The 24,466-nt window shown below is 36.3% G+C and overlaps 1 protein-coding gene across 1 annotated transcript in view; it reads right to left on the bottom strand.

Moving 5' to 3' along the window:
- The window catches only part of LOC145667632 (sodium channel protein Nach-like), a 44,321-nt gene that overhangs the window by 387 nt on the left and 19,468 nt on the right, over positions 1–24,466 (bottom strand). The window lies entirely within an intron of this gene.

Below are 24,466 nucleotides of genomic sequence, written 5' to 3'. Positions count from 1 at the left end.
GATACAGACGTACTACTTTTGCTCCAATATTACTCACATCCGACTTCTTTCTACTTCAGCTACCGCAGTGACATGCAGCCAAGGTAAACTGTTAAGTCCAATTATGACATACACCTAATTTGTAAAAGTCTCAGACCCAGCTTGTGTGAACATCTGCTGTTTTTGCATGCCTTTACTGGCTGCGAGAGCGCATCACGAGTGTATGGGCTTGGAAAGCAGAAGGCATTTCTAAAAATGCATAGAGACTCTAGACTACGAGAAATAGCTGCTGCATTTTGATTTCTTGGCCAGCCAGCGAGCGCAATAACCGAAGATAGACATAAAGCAATAATTCTATTGTTGGGGGCTATGAGGACACCAACCTCACTCGTCTTAGACATCGCATGTTCAGTGCAAAAGTCACAGAAGCCAAATGTTTCGTATCTCCTAAAAGACGGAAAACCAACTGCGTCTTACACCAAATTCCACTCTCTTCGCACCTACCACCAGGTTAAGGTGTGGACGCCGAAACCGGCAAACGCTACAGAATGAGGTTGGCAAGAAAGGAATGGCAAGTTCCACCCAATCTCATGTGTGATCTACCACCAGCTTCAGCGAATTGGCTCAACATTGTTCGTTGCTACTGTGCTACCATGTGTGCAATAACACATTCCACTTGCAGAAAGCGTGGCCTTCGATGCACTATTGCTTGTAGTGTGTGCCAAGAAACTGAATGTTTTAACAGTTTAAAATAACATGGCAAGGACAATGTTAGCGTATGCGATGGCGATGTACACCTTGTCTCAAAAAGGTTGAGCGCATTCTTTATTGGTGTTTTGAGGCAAAAATTTTCTAAGTCCAGCTTCGGGTATCTTCGGGAAAAAGTAAGCCAGGTTCGAACCTCCAAGCCAGCCTTTGCAATCGGGAAAAAGTTTGCAGATGTGTTTTTCTTCTTTTAAATATAATAAGACTTGTTACCAAGTGTTTAAGAAAGCAACATTGATTGAAATACTTAATGATACAATATTTCGAAACGTTTTATTAATGTCACCATATGCTTGCTTATCATTTAGCTCTCCATACGTAATGGAACATTTAAATACGTTAAAGAATCTTTCCATATGTAAAAGAATGCTCAAAATTAAGAAATAGAACATAATTATCGCCTGAGTACTAAAATAAAAGTCAAAGTAGAACAGAAACAGCGTTTGTAATGGATATGAATGTCATAATTATCTTGAGATTCGTTATACAACGCTAGAAGCTTAGTTCTGGAAGTTCTTGTGTTAGCTCATTGGTAAGCTGTCGGATTTCAAATCATAAGGTTGTGAGTTCGATCCCCCTCTGGGTCAATACTTTTTTTTCAAATTATATTTTCCGCAATGCATGAAAAATTATATAAAATAATTACATTAAAATACATAAGTTGTTTATATATAACATAATCATTGCAGAACATAGTAATTATTATGTTTAAAATATAACATCTGAGATAATTTTCACAGTAGGTCGGTATTATATATGAGGATGTAAATACAAGTTAAGAAACTCGTTCAATAGCAATAAATAAATCATGTAGTGTATTTATCTGCAGCTATTTGGCATATAGAGAGTAATTCTCAACATTCATAATGCAGAATGTCATTTATGTTCTTGAAAAGTTATTCGATGCATAAACAGAGGGTATAAACAGAGAATCCAAAGTCGGAACGCTCGCAAAAAAATTCATGAACCCCAAAGGTCACGTGAGCAGACTGGAATTGTCCTTATGAAGCATGCCACAGCAGAAAGTCTTTACATAGATTTTCAATTCAATTCCTGATATATGCTTTTGCAATGTGGAAGTAGTGATGCCTTGAGTCGCCCTCTCTCGCTCCCTCGCTCGCTCACTCTCTATTTATACAGAATATAAAAGTGGATTTATGTGTGTGTTTCAACATAATTCTGATATATCTAGAGCAATTTTAACTATATTTCTTACAGTCTGGAAAAAGAGTACTGTCGGGATACATATCAAAAATGCTAGAAACGGGTCGATATTAGTATCGAATCCATAGTTTCGTGGTCGCTTAGGTGAATAGCTCTACTTTCAATTCAAGTGCAATTAAGCTTCCATTAGCACCCAGGGTGGTTACGTAGCAACATAAAGATATCGAAATCAACCGATATTAGAATCGAATCGTAAGTTTTCAGCGCCGCTAACAGTGCAGCATTTCCCATTAGTCCACATTAGTCCCATTGCCTAGAGGGCAACATATTTGCAGAGTGCAAATTTTAAAACTTGAATAATATTTTAATTTTTTTCCGTATGAAAAAGTTAAAAATCATGAGCAAATATACTATTTCAGGAACAATCCTCTTTTACTATTCTAATATGTTTAATAATAGCGTAAGAAATGTAATAGTAATTCAGAACATGTTTCACAGTTGTTATTTTTTGTTACATAGTTGTAGCTGTAGCATGTAGTGAGTGGAATTTAGCTGTAATAAATTCACTAATTAACCATATTCGAATTAAGTTTTATTTTTAAGTTCGGAATGAAGGGGCGGAGAAATATGTAGTTATTGGGGGCACCGATCTTTTCTACATTTTACTTTCAAGATCTCCATTTTTCTTTTGTCATTTGTTCCTAATAAAAAAAGTTCAGTCACTTTTGGATTGTCATAGGATAGTAGGAGTTGGATTTTGGGATGCAGCCTGTGAGATTCTAGAGGAGCTAACTGCTTGAAAAAATATTTTTGAATCATCTGTAACATATGAAATAAGGATATGTATCATAAAAAATTGAAAGTAACTATGTCTGCGTAATCATCACGGTCAAATTGCAAAGTCAAATGAATTGACGTTTGGTATATAATCAGGCTCCAATCCCAACTGGGAAGTTATCATACGCGTGTCACTTTCATTATAATACATATCCTTAGGGGAAGTAGAAGTCCGAATTTTTGCGAAAAAGTTAGTATCTCACAAGCCATTCAACTGAGAGCTGAAATTCAGCATATAACTCTTTATTAAAAATAAAGAGAATATGCCCTGGCATTTTTTAAAATTGTCTTTTATGAGCGGGCGGACGGGGGTGCATTTTCTATATATTGGAAATTGGTAGTGGGTTGATTTGTAAAAATAATCGAAAACGATTGATATTAGTTGAGAAAAAAATTGAGTAATGCAAACTAAAGTTCTTTTTGAATTTTATACCCACTGCTTTCTATTTATAATTGCTGAAGCTGGTGTTTAATATATGGAGCGTTCCGAGCATAAGGCAATCAAGCCATAAAGTTAGAGAAAAATGGCCATAAAATTTGTATTCTAAACTTAATTACATGGGCATTTTCAATTAGTACGGCATGCTTAATTATATAGAAAATTAGTTTCTCTCTCTCTCTCTCTCTCTCTTTTTTTTTTTTTTAACGTTGGTTTACTTTTCCTTGATTCGAAACTTTTAAATTTCACCCTATTTTCTACTGAAATGTGTCTGTAAGGCAACAAAGAAATAATTACATATGATAAATTTAAATTCATTTTAATTCGGAAGATGAGAAACACTTTGCCATTATATATCGTAAAGGTCAGACCCACCAGTATTGTAACAAAGAGGTGCTTGAGCCAATGACGGTAGAAATTCAAACTCCGATAAGTGATAATTTCACAGTCTTGTTTTATTACAAGTGTAATCTCTTTAGTCAATGGAGAGGAGGACGTGGGTCATCGGTCAGAGTTGATGTCGGTGGGTTTTGGTGGGTCGGAGTTGGTCGCAATGGTTCAGAGTGGTTCATAGTTGGTGGTGGGTCAGAGTGGATCACGATGGTTGATGGGTCAGAGTGGGCCAATGGGTCATTTGGGCGGTGGGTGATAGTGGGTCATGGTGGGTCTTGGATCAAATTTTCATTGACCCACAGCATCTCTGATTAAAATTGTACTAAAGATAAGAGGCACCGAAGATGCATGTCGGCTATTATGCTCAAATTTTGCGCATGGATAGTACTCCACCAGAAAGCAATAAATCTGAAACGGTTCACGGTATCACCTCCTAGAACTCGAGATGTAGGGGTTTGTCTGATTGGCTAAATTAAGACGTCAATGATTTATCCTTCAACAACCAAGCTTTTTATGATTGTTTCCGTGGGGAAGTCAGAAGAACACGTGCCTAGTAATCGTAATATTGATAGTTCGCGTCCACCCCGGAGTATTTGTTTTGTGTTTTTTTGATTCACCTAAATATAAACAAATCACACATATAGGCATTTTAACATATTTTGGGAGAGTAATTTTGTGGTTCGTTGGCGTTTCATCGTGTCTCTGCCGCTGGTAGTAAAGTTTTCAAAATGGAACTTGGGCCATCACGGATCGTCGCTGCGGGGCCACCAATTTCTGGCGAGAGGTTAATAGTTGACCATCTGTAGTCCACCGACGCTTACAGCTTAGGGTAATGAACGATGTCCTTGCCTTGTAGACTTCATGACTACCGACGTCGGCAGTCAACTAGCTTTTAGTATTCCTTTACTAACCATCTATCGTTCATGTTTGTACACGGTGTTGTCATATTATTATTATTATTATTATTATTATTATTATTATTATTATTATTATTATTTGTAGTAACAGTAGTATAATTGATGCTAGAATAATTATTGTCTATGTATTGTCTAGGTAGGACTACACACAGGATTTGGCTCGTTTTGGTTCGACTCGACTCTAATCCGAGTCGAGTTGGAAGATATTTTTCGCGCCGAGTCCAAGAGTAGACCTCAAAGATGTCTGTTTCGAGTCGAGTCGAGTTTCAAAGAAAAGTCGTTCGTGCCCATCCCTACTAATGAGAGCTTAATCGGAGTTAAGCAAAATTGAAAGTCTCACTATTTATCTAAACGACCCCGAAAACTGAATCTAATATCTATCATTTTCTAGCAATCTTTTATATGTATCCCCCTCCCATTCACCATAGGTAACCCGACAGCTTTCTTTTTGAAACTATAAGAAATGTGGTTAAAATTACTCTAGGCCAGTGGTTCTCAATCTAATTCCTATCACGATCCCCTTTTATCACACGCTCTTGCCAGCGACCCTTTTATAATTTGTTTTATAATAAGCTTGTGTGGGATTTTTAACATACCTATTTCTATAATAGTAGAATCCATTTTTTTGTTTATAATGAACAGTGCCATGGAAAATCATTGCCCCGGGGCGAGAGTATAGTACGATGTCACCGTATATATGAGTGACGTCGACAGACTAGCTACGAAGCGCCACCATGGTTGGCACGAAGCTCAATAACATTTTCAAAATAAACCCTACCTTTCCTTAATTTTGAGCACATTTTATTGCGTTTTTCCTTCTATTTTACACATGTGCACATGCACTTTCCTAACATGAGTAACACACTTCCTCCGAAATGTGGTCCCTTTTTTCGGCGCCCGGCACTGACAGTGGATACAGTAACTGTAATATCTATATTCCCAAAGACGAAGGTGCTGGTTCAAGATGGATGTTAAACTCTTCAATGATCGGAGTTTAACGTATCCGATCTAAGCCCACAACTTCTTCACCAAATAATAGAATGATCATGCGACAAGTCTTTGCAACTGGTTTTCTGTAACGAAGACTTGGACAAGTTCTGCCTGATGAGGAGAGAAGAATATCCTGGTCTGGTGATTGCTGCTTTAAAAGTAATAATTCCATTTGCTATATCGTACTTGTACGAAAGTGTGTGTTTTTTTTATGGTAAACATTAAAACAAAGATAAGAAATCGCTTATCAGTTGAAAATGGCTTGATAATGTTCGTCATGAAGATTGAACCGGGCATTGCTGCACTAGTGAAATTACACCATGCTTAGGTATTTCATTAGGTTTTAATTTTAATTGTATTTCAATGTGCAGGTTTTGTTTCATGTGTATTTTTCTAGTATTTTTATATACAGTTCTCATTAGTTTTATATCATACCTCTTTGATTTAAATTCATTTTTAAACAACTCTACTAACTAACTAACTCTATGGCCTATGGAACCCGGAGGTTCAATGCCGCGTTCACAAAAGCTCTACACTGACTTCTATCCTTAGCCAATTGGATCCAGTTTCTACTTTGTATTCTTATCTCAGCGAGATCCATCTTAATATTGTCCTCCCATCTGCGCCTAGGTCTTCCTAATGGTCGTTTTCCGTTTGGTCTTCCAGTCAAGACTTTGAAAGCGTTTCTACTTTCTTCCATTCTAGCTACATGACCTGCCCACCTAGGCCTCCCTAGACTTGACGACCCTAACAATGTTGGGTACCCGTATAAATTATGTAGTTCCTCGTTATTAATTATGTAGTTTCCGCCATTCCCCATTCCCGTTCCTCTTGGGTCCGAATATTCGTCTAAGGATCTTGTTCTCAAATACTTTCAGTCTATGTTCTTCCCTCAGAGTAAGCGACCATGTTTCGCAACCATACAGAACAACAGGCATGATTATCGTTTTGTATATTTTAAGCTTCAAATTTCTCGACAGAATTCGCGACGACAAGAGACTTTGAACCGAATAGTAACACGAATTCTACACCCTTTGAAAATGTTTAGTAGACTTATTTTTTATTGTTCTTTACAGTGTGTATAAAAAATAAAAGTATGCCTATCAGAACAAAATTAAAAATAATATTTAAAAATAATTTCTGGTTTTAGATTATAAGTATATTTATCTCTTCCGCCTATCTTCGCGATCCCCTAGGGGCCGCGACTCCCAGGTTGAGAAACCCTGCTCTAGGCATACATGAGCTATGATGGAACATACATACATACACTTTTATATGTATAAATGCAGATAAGAGAGAGTTGAGAGAGAGCGATTAAAGAATTACCGCTCTCAATGTCTTCACTTTACTTTTGCGATTCGTGAATTTCTTACGTGACAGTTTGGGGCTAGCTAGTTTTTTGTCTTGAACCACGATCCGATTTTCGATATGCTCTATCTAAATGCTGTAATGCGAATATTGAGAAGTTATCTGCGATGAAAGTAGCTGCAAACAAATACATTACATAACTTATTTATTGCTATTACACGATTTTTTAAATTTGTATTCAATATTCACACATAACACACCGACGTTCTGTGAATACCTCAGATGTTATATTTTAAAGATAAGAATTACTTATGTCGTGAAATGATATGAATATATATATTCAACTGATATATACAACTGATGATATGAATATATATATTCAACTCATATATACAACTGATGATATGAAAATATATATACAACTGATGAATTGTAATGTAACTATTTTACATAATTTTCATGCATTGAGGAAAGTAAAATATCATAAAAGAATCTCACCTGAACGGGTATCGAACTCACGATTTAAACGCTCGGTGGTGTACCACTTTTCGGAAGCTGCTTCTGAAATATAACTGAGCTCATACGTAAATGCTCTTTTCCGTATGGAAATCACAATGACGAAACGAGAGTGTGAATACATAGTCTCGAAATATTGTATCATTAAGTATTTCAATAAATGTTACTTTTTTCTACACTTAATACCATTTCAACATGTCTTATTATATTTAACAGAAGGAAAAACATATCTGTACATCTTTTCCCGATTACTAAGGTTGGCTTTGGAGGTTCGAACACGCAGCTTTAGTTTACTGTTTTCCGAAGATACCCGAAGTTGGACTTCGAAAGTGTTCGTCTCGAAACAGCTATCATCATATCGCTCAATCTGTTTGATATATGGTATATGTTTTTATACGTGTAAAGTCAGTATAACAATTCATTCTTTAAACAGCTTTTCGTATGTATTAATATTCCTTTATAAAAACTATTTTTAATATTATTATTACGGCGCACCATTTTCAGATTTCTTTCGCGAGTCGTTGACCAAGTCGTTCGCCACCAGCGTTGCCAGACTCACAGCTCGGAATTATTCCAAAACCTGATTGAACTTATGCTAGATTCGGTCAAATTATGCTAGATCCTCATAATTACTAATTCAGGAGTTAAAAAAAAACGAAGTTGAGATACGATAACGTAACTTAAAATACACAGAGAGCAAGAATGCATGAATAGAACTCAATACTTCACGAACCAAAATTTTAACTCAACTAAATTACTGCAGTCGTTGCCAGACTCAATGGCGTATATATGGTATAAATGAATGCAAAGTTTTTGTTTACATATTTTGAAAGAAAATTACTTCGCAGCATAAGCGGAGTTGGGAATCGTCTGCTGGGGGGGGCAGATTTTTGGTCGGTCTCGGAGCTGTCATTTCAGGTATAAATATGATCATAAAGTCAGAAATAAAGATGGTGAAGTTGTCAAAAAGTTGTAGGGAGAATGGCCCCCATAGCTCCGCCCATGCCTCGGAGTTAAAGGATTAGAAAACCCTGGGTGGAGCCACAAAAGAAAAAAAAGCCCAAAGCCGTTCCGAACTTACTTCGGAAAATAAGACTGCCTGTATGGTTTACCGAGTGTATGAATCAATGGAAGAGGATACATTTCTGGGGAACCGGTCAAAACCCCCACAGCCAAAACCCCCAAACTCAAGAAATGTCAAAACGCCCACACAAACGGTCATAACCCCCACACAAATGGACAAATCTCCCAAATACACGAACGGTCATAACCCCCACAGCCAAAACCCCCACACTGGTAGTCGGTCATAACCTCCAACGGTCATAACGCCCACATAAATGGACAAAACAGCCACACATAGCAACGGTCACAATCCCCACATAAATGGACAAAACCCCCACACAAATGGACAAAAGTCCCACATGCAGAAATAGTCACAATGCCACACAAATGGACAAAACGCCCACACAATCGGACAAATCTCCCACACTCTGAAATGATCCTGGTTGCATGTATTGCCCTTGTAGTTTTTAATATTTTTTTTTATTCCAATTAAACTGATGTTGCAACTATTCTTCTTGGGCGTCATAAAGAGCCACAACAAAGACGTGGAATGAGGATCATTTCAGAGTGTGGGGGATTTGTCCGATTTAGTGGGGGTTTTGTCCATTTGTGTGGCAGTTGTGACAATTTCTGCATGTGGGAGTTTTGACCATTTGTGTGGGAGTTTTGTCCATTTATGTGGGGATTATGACCGTTGCTATGTGTGGCTGTTTTGTCCATTTGTGTGGGGGTTATGACCTATTGTGTGGGCGTTTTGACATTTCTTGAGTGTGGGGGTTTTGGCTGTGGGGGTTTTGACCGTTCGTGCGTTTGGGAGATTTGTCCATTTGTGTGGGGGTTATGACCGATCGTGTGGGCGTTTTGACATTTCTTGAGTGTGGGGGTTTTGACCGTTCATTCGTTTGGGAGATTTGTCCATTTGTGTGGGGGTTATGACCGTTTGTGTGGGTGTTTTGACATTTCTTGAGTGTGGGGGTTTTGGCTGTGGGGGTTTTGACCTAGACCCCATTTCTGCCGTTCTTTTTCTTCCCACGACCAACTTCTTTCTCATCTCCAGGTTTTACGGCTTTTTGATAACTTGCTGAAATTGTGCTAGATTTGGGCAGGATGCTAAAAGCAAGATGCTAGATGCTAGAGACATGCAAATTATGCTAGATCTAGCATCATTATGCTAGATCTGGCAACGCTGTTCCCCACAATAGGCGTGTCGTGCAAGTAACCAATCACACGTCAGGTACTAGCTTTTACCTATTGCTTCCTTCTCACAGCTCAGAACATTGGTAACTATGGATAGACGTACAGCAGTAATTACTTTATGGGAGTTGGAAGGTTATTCTGCAACTGCAGCTAGCAGGCGAGTAGGTGTCCCGGCCTCTACAGGAAGGCGATGGATTCGGAAATATGGTGCTACAGGTCAGGCTGGTAATTTACGATCTCCTGGTCGTCCGCATGTGTCAACCGAAGCTCAAGATGCGAGATTAGTAAACTAAGCCCGGTTAGACCCACTAAGTACGTCTAGACAGCTAAGGGAAGCTTCTCTCTTTCCTGGTAGTAAGCATACAGCTCTGCGAAGGCTTCGTCATGCTGGGTTACGTGGCCGTGTTGCTGCCGTGAAGGAAAAACTCTCAGACGACCACAAAATTTACCGTCTCGCGTTTGCACAGGCGAATGTGGGTCTCAATTGGGAAAACTTAGTTTTCTCAGATGAATCCATATTCACAACATCAAAGGAGGGACGCCGTTTTGTGTATCGTCCGAGAGGCACCCGAAATGACCATGGATATGTGGCTGCTTGCAATCGCAGTGGCCATGTATCTATTTTATGTTGGAGTTGGATTTCCAGTCGCGGAGCAGGACAGCTTCATAGAATTGAAGGACATCTGGACAATGCTCAGTACTTAGACATTATCAGTAATATCATGGTGCCATCTGTACGAGTATTTCAGCCTGATGGTGTAATTCAGTTCCAGCAATACCAGTCGCCAATACATACTTCCCATGTGGTTCAGGAATGGTTCGCAGGGCACCCTGAGATTGATTTAATCGACTGGCCGCCTCGTGGAGCAGACCTCAATCTCATGGAAAATATGTGGGCAGAAGTGAAGCGTACTCTAAGGGAAAGTTGGCCTGAGGCAGATCCACCAAGAACTCAGGATGACCTGTGGCATCTTGTTTCCGAAGCATGGCTGGAGGTAGGGGAAGGAGATAAATTTGTCACCCATGTAATAGATTCCATGCCCAGAAGAATGGAGCGTGTAATAAATTCAGAAGGGTCTTGGACACAATATTAATGCCCCCGCCTTAACTCCCGAAACCAGCCCTTTTCAGGGCTACCTAAACGCTTCTGAAAATATTTGTAGAAGTAAACCACTCCTTGTATCCGATTTCTGTGCAATCCTACTAACAAAAAAATGATAATTAGCTGTAGGCTTTGAACTCAAGACCTCTTCAGTGGCAAGTCCGTACTCTACCAGTGAGCTAACATGAACTCGCAAACCCAACCTGAAGAAACACGACTTTCAATTTCTGGTATTCGATGACAATGATGCTCATATACTTTGCAAATGTTGTATTCAACTTAAGATATTCCGCAACACACACACACACATAAACAAAGCGAAAGAGAGAGAGAGAGAGAGAGAGATGAATACACAAAAGCATATTCAACGTATTCGAATAAGACTCTAAGTAACGACATTCCGTTCTAAAGAGAATTTGTGTTTCTTCCCGTGACGTTAAGGGGATCGGGAAAAGTTATGTGTCTTGAAGCAGGATACGACTTTGGATACTCTGTTTATACATTTTCTATATCAGTAGGAATATACTGCATTTCACGAATATAAATAACATACTGTAATGAGAATATTGAGAAGTTAAATCTGTATGACAAATAGCTGCAAATAAATACACTACATAACTTATTTATTGCTATTAAACGATTTTCCTAACTTGTATTTAACATTCTCATATATAATACCGACCTACTGTGAAAATTATCTCAGATGTTATATTTTAAACATAATAATTACTATGTTCTGCAATGATTATGTTATATATAAACAACTTATGTATTTTAATGTAATTATTTTATATAATTTTTCATGCATTGCGGAAAATATAATTTTAAAAAATTATTGACCCAGAGGGGGATCGAACTCACAACCTTATGATTTGAAATCCGACAGCTTACCAATGAGCTAACACAAGAACTTCCAGAACTAAGCTTCTAGCGTTGTATAACGAATCTCAAGATAATTATGACATTCATATCCATTACAAACGCTGTTTCTGTTCTACTTTGACTTTTATTTTAGTACTCAGGCGATAATTATGTTCTATTTCTTAATTTTGAGCATTCTTTTACATATGGAAAGATTCTTTAACGTATTTAAATGTTCCATTACGTATGGAGAGCTAAATGATAAGCAAGCATATGGTGACATTAATAAAACGTTTCGAAATATTGTATCATTAAGTATTTCAATCAATGTTGCTTTCTTAAACACTTGGTAACAAGTCTTATTATATTTAAAAGAAGAAAAACACATCTGCAAACTTTTTCCCGATTGCAAAGGCTGGCTTGGAGGTTCGAACCTGGCTTACTTTTTCCCGAAGATACCCGAAGCTGGACTTAGAAAATTTTTGCCTCAAAACACCAATAAAGAATGCGCTCAACCTTTTTGAGACAAGGTGTACATGTATAATTTGCCTTCCAAAGTTCTTTTCTTTTTGTCTTCCCTTTATTTGCTTAAGGTTATTCATTACGTCCAAATAGTTTGTGTCTAAAACGGTAGATGGGGCCACCGTCAACAATGTTAACATATGCAACTAATAAAATTAAAACAATCAAAAATAAAATGAACAATTCAAAAATTAAGCAAAAACGGATATAATCTGGTTAATGGACGTTACAAAATCTAGGGAATGGTACGTGTCGATTTCACTTATTGTTATTAGTTTCATTGTTAGACGCCACCATTGTTAAGTAAACAATCAACTTTATCTGCCGTACTTTTTACCAGAAACTGACCAAACTTTACACGCCCATTTAAGATTGAAATATCTAGGGAATGGTACGTGTCGATTTCACATATTGTTGTTAGTTTCACTGTTGAAGACCACCATTGTTAAATAAACAATCAACTTTATGTGCCACACTTTCTAAAACAAACTGACCAAACTTGGCACACCCATCCGATTAGCACAGATACATCTAGCAAATGGTACCTGTCGAATGTTCGACAGGTTTCATTCTTCGAGGAAACCATTGTTAAACAAACAATTGCTGGATTTTTCCATTGTTAAATAAACAATTAACTTTATCTGCCATACTTTATACTACAAACTAACCAAAGTTGGCATACTCATTTACAATTGAGACATCTATGGAACCGTACGTGTCTATTTCACTTATTGTTGTTAGTTTCATTGTTAGAGGACATCATTGTTAAATAAAGAATAAACTTTATCTGCCACACTTTCTACCAGAAACTGACAAAACCTTGCACACTCATTTAAGATTGAAATATCTAGGGAAAGATATGTGTCGGTTTCTCATATTGTTGTTAGTTTCATTGTTCAAGACCATCATTGTTAAATACACAAGCGTTGGATTTCTACATTGTTAAATAAACGATCATCTTCATCTGCCATACTTTCTAACACAAACTGACCAAACTTGGCGCACCCATCGGATTACCACAGAGATATATTCTGAATGGTACCAATCAATTTCTCATATTGTTGTTAGCTTCATTCTTCGAGGCCACCATTGTTAAACAATCGTTGGATTTCTCCATTATTAAATAAACAATCAACTTTAACCGCCATACTTTCTACCACAAACTGACCAAACTTGCACAATCATTTACGATTGAGATGTCGATGGAACGGTACGTGCGATTTCACTTATTGTTGTTAGTTTCATTCTTAGAGGCCACCATTTTTAAAAAACAATCAACTTTATCTGCCACACTTTCTACCAGAAATTGACCAAATTTTGCACACGCATTTAAGATTGAAGTATCTAGGGAATGGTACGTGTCGATTTCACATATTGTTGTTCTTTCATTGTTAGATGCCACCATTGTTAAATAAACAATGAAGTTTTTCTGCCACACTTTCTACTACAAACTAACCAAAATTTGCAGAATCATTTAAGATTAAGATATCTATGGAATGGTATGGGTCGATTTCACATATTGTTGTTTGTTTCATTGTTAGAGGCCACTATTGTTAAACAAACAATCAACATTAATGGCCATACGTTCTACCAGAAACTGACCAAACTTTGCACACCCATTTAAAGTTGAAATATCTACGGAATGCTATGTGTCGATTTCACATATTGTTGTTAGTTTCATTGTTGTAAGATACTATTGTTAAATACATAATCGTTGGATTTCTTCATTATTAAACAACAATCAACTTTATCTGCCATATTTTCTACCACAAACTGACCAAACTTGCACAATCATTTACGATTGAGATGTCGATGGAACGGTACGTGCCGATTTCACTTATTGTTGTTACTTTCATTCTTAGAGGCCACCATTTTTAAAAAACAATCAACTTTGTCTGCCACACGTTCTACCAGAAACTATCCAAACTTTGCACACGCATTTAAGATTGAAATATTTAGGGAATGGTACGTGTCGATTTCACATATTGTTCTTTCATTGTTAGATGCCACCATTGTTAAATAAACAATCAAGTTTTTCTGCCACACTTTCTTCCACAAACTAACCAAGCTTGCACAATCATTTACGATTGAGATATCTATGGAATGGTATGGGTCGATTTCACATATTGTTGTTACTTTCATTGTTAGAGAACACAATTTTAAGTAAAGAATCAACTTTTTCTGCCGTACTTTCTACCACAAACTGACCAAACTTTATACATCCATTTAAGATTGAGATATCTAAAGAATAGTACGTGTCGATTCCACATATTCTTGTTAGTTTCATTACTGAACTCCTACATTGTTAAGTAAACAGTCAACTTTATCTAACACACTTTCTAACACAAACTGATCAAACTTGGCACACCCATCGGATTACCTCAGAGATATCTACTGAATGGTACCAATCGATTTCACATGTTGTTAGTTTCACTGTTCGAGGCCAGCATTTTAAAACAATCGTTGGATTTCTCCATTATTAAATAAACTATCAACTTTATCTGCCATACTTTATACTACAAACTAACCAAACGTGGCATACTTATTTACGATTGAGATACCTATGGAATGGTACGTGTCGATTTCATTTATTGTTGTTAGTTTTATTGTTAGAGACCGCCATTTTTAAATAAACAATCAACTATATCTGCCATACTTTCTACCAGAAACTGACCAAATTTTGCATACCCCTTGAAAGTTGAAATATCTACGGAATGCTATGTGTCGATTTCACATGTTGTTGTTAGTTTCATTATTGATGGCCACCATTTTTAAATACAGAATCGTTGGATTTCTCCAGTGTTAAGTATGCAGTCAACTTTTGACTGCCATATTTTCTACCAGAAACTAACCAAACGTGGCACACTCATTTACGATTGAGATATCAATGGAATGGTTCGTGCCGATTTCACATATTGTTGTTAGTTTCATTGTTGAAGGCCACCGTTGTTAAGTAAACAATCAACTTTATCTTTCGTACTTTCTACGAGAAAATGAAGAAACTTTGCACACCCATTTAAGATTGCAGTATCTAGGGAATGGTACGTGTGGATTCTACATATTGTTGTTAGTTTCATTGTTGAAGGCCACTATTCTTAAATAAACAATCAACTTTATCTGCCATACTTTCTAAAACAAACTGACCAAATTTGGCACACCCATCGGATTTGCACAGAGATATCTACTAGTCGATTTCACATATTGTTTTTAGTTTCATTGTTCGAGGCCACCAATATTAAATAAACAATCGTTGGATTTCCCCATGGTTAAATAAACAATCAACTTTATCTGCCACACTTTCAACCACAAACTAACCAAACTTGGCACACTCATTTAGGATTGAGATATCTATGGAATGGTACGTGTCGATTTTACTTATTGTTGTTAGTTTCATTGTTAGAGGCCAGGTTTCTTAAATGAACAATCAACTATATGTGCCATACTTTCTACCAGAAATTTGCCAAACCTTGCACACACATTTAAGGTGAAATATCTAGGGAAACATATGTGTCGATTTCTCATATTGTTGTTAGTTTCATTGTAAAGATCACCATTGTTAAATAAACATTCGTTGGATTTCTCTATTGTTAAATAAACGATCAACTTTATCTGCCATACTTTCTACCACAAACTAAGCAAACTTTGCACACTCATGAACGATTGAGATATCTATGGAATGGTATGTGTCGATTTCACATATTGTTGTTCTTTCATTGTTGAAGGCCACCATTGTTAAATAAACAATCGTTGAATTTCTAAATTGTTACCTAAACAATCAACTTTATCTTACACTCTTTCTACCACAACTAACCAAATTTGGCGCACTCATTTACAATTGAGACATCTATGGAACAGTACGTGTCGATTTCACTTATTGTTGTTAATTTTATTGTTAGAGGACACCATTATTAAATAAAGAATCAACTTTATATGCCATACCTTCTAGCAGAAACTGACCAAACCTTACACACTCATTTAAGATTGAAATATCTAGGGAAAGATATGTGTCGATTTCACATATTGTTGTTCTTTCATTGTTGAAGGCCACCATTTTTAAATACACAATCCTTGGATTTCTACATTGTGAAATAAACGATCAACTTTATCTGCCATACTTTCTACCACAGACTAACCAAACTTTGCACACCCATTTAAGATTGAAATATGTAGGAAATAGTACGTGTTGATTTCACATATTGTTCTTAGTTTCATTGTTGGAGGCCACCATTGTTAAATAAAGAATCAACTTTATTTGCTATATTTTGTACCAGAAACTGACCAAACTTGGCACACCAATCGGATTACCACTGAGATATCTAGGGAATGGTACTTGTCGATTTCACATATTATTGTTAGTTTTATCGTTTAAGGCCACAATTGTTCAATAAATAATTGTTTGATTTCTCCATTGTTAAATAAACAATCAACTTTATCTGCCATACTTTTTACCACAGATTAACCAAACTTAGCACACTCCTTTACGATTTAGATATCTATGAAATGGTACTTGTCGATTTCACTTGTTGTTGTTAGTTGCATTGTTAGAGGCCACCATTGTTAAATAAACAATAAACTTTATCTGTCATACTTTCTACGAGAAACTGACCAAACTTTGCGTACCTATGTAAGATTGAAATATCTATCCTATGGTTCATGTCGATTTCACATATTGTTTTAGTTGCGTTGTTGGAGACTACCATTGTTAAATAAACGATTCACTTTATTTTCCATACTTTTTACCAGAAGCTGACCAAACTTGTCATATTTACAATTCAGATATCTAGAGTGGTACATGTCGATTTCTCATATTGTTGTTAGTTTCATTGTTGGAGGCCTCCATTTTTAAATAAACAGTAAACTATTTTCCATACTTGCTACCAGAAACTAAGCAAACTTTGCTTACCTATTTACGATTGAAATATCTATGGAATGATACATGTCGATTATCAAGGGCTAACAAGCTCTACCCAAATTGTGTGTAATACATCAGTATGCGTTGGGATCAAACGATAATTATTCGTGATCAAACGAGCTGGACAAATTCCGATTGAATTTGTTTTCATGGTGGCTGTGGTGGAGGGGCTAACAGGTCATCGGTAAATGTTATTGTTCGGAAAAGGAATAGTATATATATATATATATATATATATATATATATATATATATATATATATATATATATATATTTCATTCAGAACTTTGTTGCGCCAGAACTTGTTTATAGCCAGTGTGAACTAGTTGTGTGCTTCCAGATTTTTTTTTGTCTCAGGTGGAGCGGGATGGCCCCCTACAGCGTTCCTAGAATTACACTCTAAAAGCCCACAGTGTTCCTAGAATTGCACTCTAAAAGCCCCTCCCATACAACTGACCTGTGCTTCCCAGCAGACACCTCACATTTGAACTCTGTTGAGATTCTATGTAAGTTTGTCGGCTGTACGTACAAATTCAGAGAATCAACATGTATTAGGGAATGAGAAATTCTCGAAATAAATTTGCAAGCTGAATATTTTTTCGCGACATAAGTGAAGAGTAATTATATACCCTTGAAGAGTACCCTGGAGAGTAAGAAAGCTCTAAGCAAAATAATCATTGAATAAATAGCAATGTAATCACAGTAATGTGTATATATGGCATGTTGTATTTCTACCAGATTGTCAGAGCACTAATTATCTCATTTTTTGATGTGAGCGATCTCGCTATCGAATTTCCAGAAGAACATTTAAAAAAGTTGTATTTAGGTCTATTCCATTTTAAACAAACGAAATACGTTGCGTAAAAGAATTTTCCATGTTAAAATATTTGATGGGTAGAGTAGTTTGTGTGGGATTTGATTGTTATTGCATGTATCTATTGCATGCTGAATGGGTAGCTGGGAAAGCAGCCAGGATATTCATTCTGACGGTTGCAAGCCCATGAAAATACAGAGCAAGAGTTACTCCAAGGGAGTAGATAATAGATAAAAATTCTTAAAACAACCGTGGGGGAGAGAGCCGAAATTTTGGGCCAGAATCACCTGTATACAGCTCTCATTGTTGAAACACTAAAATTTTTCAATTACTCGTATACGGAAGATAAACATTACGAAACTATTTTTATTTATTTACTTATTCCTCGGGGGGTAGTCTATCTCAGAAAATTACGATTAGCATAATTCTATGTTTCAGGAGTGCGCTTCGAACCCACCCCCCAGAGGCGGTTTTTCGGGCGGGCGAACTATACCTTGTCCGCAGGTCCACACATTAATTAAAGTATATGTAACACACATGTACGTGTGTGTATGTATATATATATATATATATATGTGTATATATGTATGCTAAATGTAAAATATTTTTGAACCAATGTTTCTAATCCAAATAATAGAGCCCCACGGCTCCAACTCGCCAAGGGCTCCATAAGAACAAATTCCGCCTGTGTCACCTTCTACACATCAGTGGCTATGCCCATAGTATATTCTATGATAACAATTGACTGAATGTGCTTTTCAAGTTTCACTTTCTTGGAAAGAGAATGCGTAAGACTCTCTTAGTGTTCCAACGAGACAGGATTCGACTCTTTGAAGCGAGACACGATACAATACGAAACTTTTTGTGAAATGTCTCGTCTCGTGTCTCGAAAAATACAAACACAGTTTCTGAATTTGCTTAAAAATTTATTAAATCGGAATAAATTATTTGCCTTCGAAATGTATACCATCTTTTATTATTTCAAATGATCCAAATGATTCAATGTTTCAAATCCTACAAAGAACAGGGAATACCTAAAGAATTTTTTAAAAATGATTCTTACAAACAGCTTTCACTTCCATTTTTCAATCGATTCAAGTTTAATTATTTTGTGATAGTGCTCCAGATTCAAATACAAATGTAAAGCGTTCATTGAGATCAGTGTTTCAGAAGATTTTATTCCGGAGGCTGGTGGAGATATCTACGTATAAAAATCCTGTTATAGAAGTACAAGTAGAAGTGGCAATTTTATCAGTAACTAACTATTGTTTCATTGTCTTTCTCGTTCCGAACCAAGACAGAAACGTGTCAGCCTTTCTCGATACTGAGTTATGAAAAGATGCTGATTTGACAACAAAATTTATCTTTTTTATTGTTTTATGATGTTATTCGAAGCTAAACCATTTTTTAAATGGGAAAGTTACATAGGCCTCCTTATTTGTTGAAGTGGCGCCAGGGGTTCTGAAAAAAGGATATCAGAATAAATGGGGAAATCTTGCCTTTCGTCTGTACTGACGGTATTGACAAATGTTCCTATCAAAGTAATTACTGGTTCAGTCGAATCTAAGCAGCCGTTGCTGGAAGATTGCAGTCGTGTTGTGTGTTGTGCTACCAAACAAAACTTGGTTAAAAGTTGTAATTTTAACCACTTGGTATAACAGCTCTTTTTGTGGGCCTCAGCCTTTCTGGTGTTGCCACGAGACGAGACAGAACCATTCGATATGAGACGAGACCACACAGCCAGAAATCTCGTCTTGTCTCCTGGCAACACTAGACTCTCTAGATATGTCAGTGAAAGGAATGACAACGTTCCTCACGGAGCACGTGTTAGCTCTCAGCCTCTTTCTTTCACTGATGTTTGTTTACATAGTAGATGAATATATAGAGAGTAACAAAAGGACGAGATATGCAGATTCTCCTGAAACCACATTAAAATTGTAGCAGTATTTGGAGCTTGTTATAAATGGATGTACCGGAGAACTAAAATAATTCTTGGAATTGATCATACAGTATTGATATAAAAAAAAACAACATGGAAACAAGTAAAGACAAAGAACTGAAATCGTGAATTTGTTTTTAAAATACAGAAATCTCAAAGGAATATCTGTTTAGCCGACTTTAATTGTAAACGAATTTTGAATAAATTTGCATTCCCTGAATTCTTATACATAAAAAATAGAAATCTTTCTTTTAGCGTACGAATGAGAGGCTTTAGGAAATTAGGCCAAGATAATTAAAATGATACTGTCCTTTACAAAATTTAAGGGGAAGACCATGATCGAAAAAGCATCAGTCAAACTATAAAGGTCAATGGTAGCTTTTGTCATTTCTTACGACCACTATATGCACCTTATTGCGAAAAATTTATTCGTATTATAAAACCGCTATCGTTCAATAAATGTCAAATTTAATAGATCTTAGAGATGAAATTGTCATTACCTCTGTCGCATAATATATTCTAGCTTTGGGACCTATGTCATTATATGACTTTCACGATAAGTGACAAGAAGTATATAAATCCCAAGTTCAAAACGTAAGGAAAGAAACCGGCTGTTCGCCCTTCAAATTATGAAAAATGTACCAAAATGGTTGAAATTATGATTTTGTATTTCTTTACGAGAGAGAAGAATAAAAATAAAAATTGGAGCAATTGTGTATGTATAAGGCCACTATCTTCTTCAAGTTACTAAACTAACTTCAAGTGTTTCAACCATTTTTGACACATATCTCGAAAACTTTTAGTGATATTAGAGGCAAGAATACGTGGTTGATAATGAGCTTTTTAATTATGTCACAATACTTTTGAACTTTACCTTATGAGAAATGGCATATTCCAAAAATAATTCAGTACCACCCTAACCTGAATTTTACCAAAAGATTAGCGAAAGTGATACGGTGTGCGTCGTCCAGGGTTTAATTCCCGGTGTGGCACTCAAACATTGCTGTGTTGACCAAACATCGAGAGAAAAGTTGGGAAACTAAAAGATAGCGGACTTCAATCTAGACAGCCGGCTACGTTGGGTGTAGTTGTGCTGACCACTAACATAAGCCCGCTGCAGACTCAGATCACAAGGGACTGTTGCGCCAGGAGTTTATATATATGTATATATTGGTGTAATTATTTTACCTTACCTCTCAGTAGCGTAAGTAAGGACGAATGGGTCTCCCCGCAAAAATGTTAAACGGACCCCCTCTATCCACATCCATGAGTCACGGAAAGTTTACAGAGGACAGTTTTGACTTTCTATGTTGTATCAGTGAGTCACAACTTACTCATATGCAAAAAAAGCACATTATTATTATTATTATTATTATTATTATTATTATTATTATTATTATTATTATTATTATTGTGCTATAGTTTTCGTCTATTCTTCTGTACCAACCTCGAGAGTCTACGACATTTTTAATGAGATGTAGTCGCCCCACTTTTTGTTGTTTGGTTCGATGCTGGTTTCACTGTCCTTTTCCCATCTTTGAAATACATAAGCACTGCAGATCGCGAAAACTCGACAAGTCGCGCTGTTCCCGAAATGAAGCTCCCAGCCATTTAGTCACCCTGATATATCGTCGTCCTTCCCCATTCAAGGCACAAGCACCACACTGACTAATCGAGTGAGATTCTTGTCGTGTTTGGCGCGCGGTTGTGATATGCCTTGTAGCTCTTATCTCAGCCCGAAGATTTCGTTCAAAAAGTAGCGAGTGGTCATAATGTTTTCGCTGGTCAGTATAAGTTTTGTTGGCATTTAAATTACTAAATAATCGCTCAGGTGTTACCGTCTTCACAGGTAAAAATGATATATAGTTGAAACATCACATAATTTTTAACATCCTAACATTATAAAGTTTAAGTTCGAAACTGAAATGGGCCTCTTTCTGTTCTGGGCCTCTCAATGTTGCGGGCCCTGCAGACCCTTTAGTTGCGCCACAGCATTCTATATACTCAGAAGGATAGGGACAAATAGAAAAATCAAAATTCATTCTGTCCATTTTTCAAGCATCATACACTTAATGAAAAAAAAATCATATAATACTGATATGTAAGAAAATATTGGTATTGTTTGTTTTCTGTATACAAAGAACCATTTAGGTTTCTTATCTCATATTCTGGTAATAATCGAAAAAAAAAGAAAAGAGCTTCATGTGATAAACGGACGAAAGAAAATTTGTCAACGCGATGCGAATGACGCTCTTTGCAACCTAATTCACGTTTTTCGTACAAAAACTCTATTTCTACCTGCAAAAAGAAAAGATTTCTGTTACCCGTCAATGGTTGAGATTTTGCCCTGCGGCTGAACAACACGGCTTGCTGACTGACTGCAGGTGCACGAAGGAAAAAAAAACTGTTGGATTCCTCTCCCCGCCCACTTCAATTGTGGATATCCTGGACACATTTAAACTGAGCGGTACGATCTTTCAGTTCTTCCCAGTAGAGGTGCCAGCAGTGATTGCTAAATGAAAAAGTGAGCATCTGGTGGCGAAAAGGCGAAGTGCTCGGACAAGGGGGTGGGCACAGTAACCTTAAGCATTTTTTGTTTTATATGTAGGGACAACGTTTCTGAAAAAACATATTGTCTTGTATACTGCATTATGATAATGCATTCTTCACGTAATGGATTGCTTTTCAGTTTCCTTGTTGAAATAAATTAGCATGAATTTTGAATTGACGCTTCTTAATAATTTGTTTTTATTTCACTTTTACTTGAAATGGCAAAAAAAAAAAAAAAAAACTTTTAAAAATGTCAAACTCTGAAAAACAATAAGTTCTGGGTGGCAAGGCAATACATGAAGATTTGTTGCCGAAATGACAAAAAAATCAAATTTTCACTCAAAACAGCAAAAGAGTAAAATTTTGGTGTTCCCCTATTGGGATTTTTATCGGATTTAGGATATTTACATCAGGGATGGTACCTAAACAAAATGCAGTTGTGAAACTAAAGGTTGCAGTTTTGTCCAGGTTAAACCGTATTTTGACTGGTCTATTTGTGGAGGCTTGACAAAAATATTCATCAAGTTGGATGAATCTACCGTTTATGGATCCAAGGAAGCAATATTAGCTAGGTCTAAGTATATGTATGGTTTAGCAGAGATTTATGTATTTGTTCACCACTTACTATGGATATCAAATAGGCACTTCATATCTTCGTAAGTTGCACGACATTCTCTGACACCTGGAAAAAAGTATTAATTATTTTCAACTCTTCTCTCTTTCACACATATCAAATCTGAATAAACAATATCAGTAGCGTACGCAGAAATTCGTCAAAGGAGAGTGAGTTCAAGCTCTCACGTTCACATAATTTTAGATATTTTTTATACATATCCTTAATATGTTAAATGTTTATTTTTGCATAATATCTTGCTCAAGCAAGAATAAAATCCAGAAATCCCTTTGCGCATCCCACTGAACAAAATAACATATTACATACATTCTCGAGTAATTTAAAAGTGGTATCAGAAAAGGTATCAATTTACCTTTTACGCGTAGAACATAACAAATGTGTCTAAGAGTGGATTTATCACAAACAAATGGACACGTCAACAAGGGAATGAACTTTTACATCTTTTTCTTTAATAATAATAAAATAATGTATGCATGTGCCTGTTGTCAGCTTCTCGCATATAAAGGAGTAACCTAGAATCATCATAGATCTAATCGCCTACAAAATAATTTTCTGAAATTTCGGCCCTGGAAGACACAAATGGGGGTCACAATGTATGCATAAAATATGATAAATACCTTATACTTCGGATATAGGTGTCCAATTCACATTTTCAGGGTCTCTAAGATGAATAGTAACACTCCCAACATCGTTGAAGTCTAAATTTAGCCCTCATCGTTATAGCGGGTGAAGATGAGAAACCCATTGGAAGATGAACATTCCCAAAATTCCCTATAGTAGTGTCAAATTCATAGATTTCGTGGTTGATGAGATGAATAGTTAAATCACTTATGCCATTCAAGTACAACTTTAGCCTCATCGTCATGAGAGGTTGGAGGACATAAAAATAATTTATTTTACTCATTTCTTTACCTTTAAATATAATATATTGCATAGAGCTCATCTTCTCCGTGCGAAGGATAGGTATTTAAGCTAGTATGTGATATATTTAAATTAAATTTCCAGAAGCGAAACTTACTTCACACTATCAAACATATATACTTGTGATATAAAATCTACACAGATTATTTTTAAGTTTAGAAGTGATAAAAATATAACGACATTACGAACCGCTATCCTATCCTACTTCCAGTGGTTTCGTTTTTCGGTAAATCTCTTTGCACGAGTTTTGTACAAGATTTATTTTTCAATAAATTATATAATTTCTTAGTTCCCTTCGCCCAAAACAAACATAAAATTGATGTCCAATTCCATTCGGAACAGTTTGTTTGAATACCTAGAGTAGTTTTAGAGTGGAGTTTAGGCTGTTACAATCAATCTTCAGTCTCACTGAAACAGATCTTAATTAAGATGAGGATAGAATTATCGTAAATAGAGAGTACGATATCCTTCGTTAGTGTTGAGATCTTTTGTTCTCCTTCAACATTATTAAGAGATGATTCTCGTCCCTTTCTACAACCCTTTTCTCAACTTCTACGTTTATTTTGAAACTTGAACAGATTTCAAGTTAAATTGGATGTAGACGAGGAAGAAATATAAGATAACCTCTTCACGGTACTGTTCTG

This window comes from Thermobia domestica, chromosome 13 (assembly GCF_964235325.1).
Source record: "Thermobia domestica chromosome 13, izTheDome1.hap1.1, whole genome shotgun sequence".
NCBI classification, from domain to species: Eukaryota; Metazoa; Arthropoda; class Insecta; order Zygentoma; family Lepismatidae; genus Thermobia; species Thermobia domestica.
This window is presented reverse-complemented; position numbering and strand designations above follow the sequence as displayed.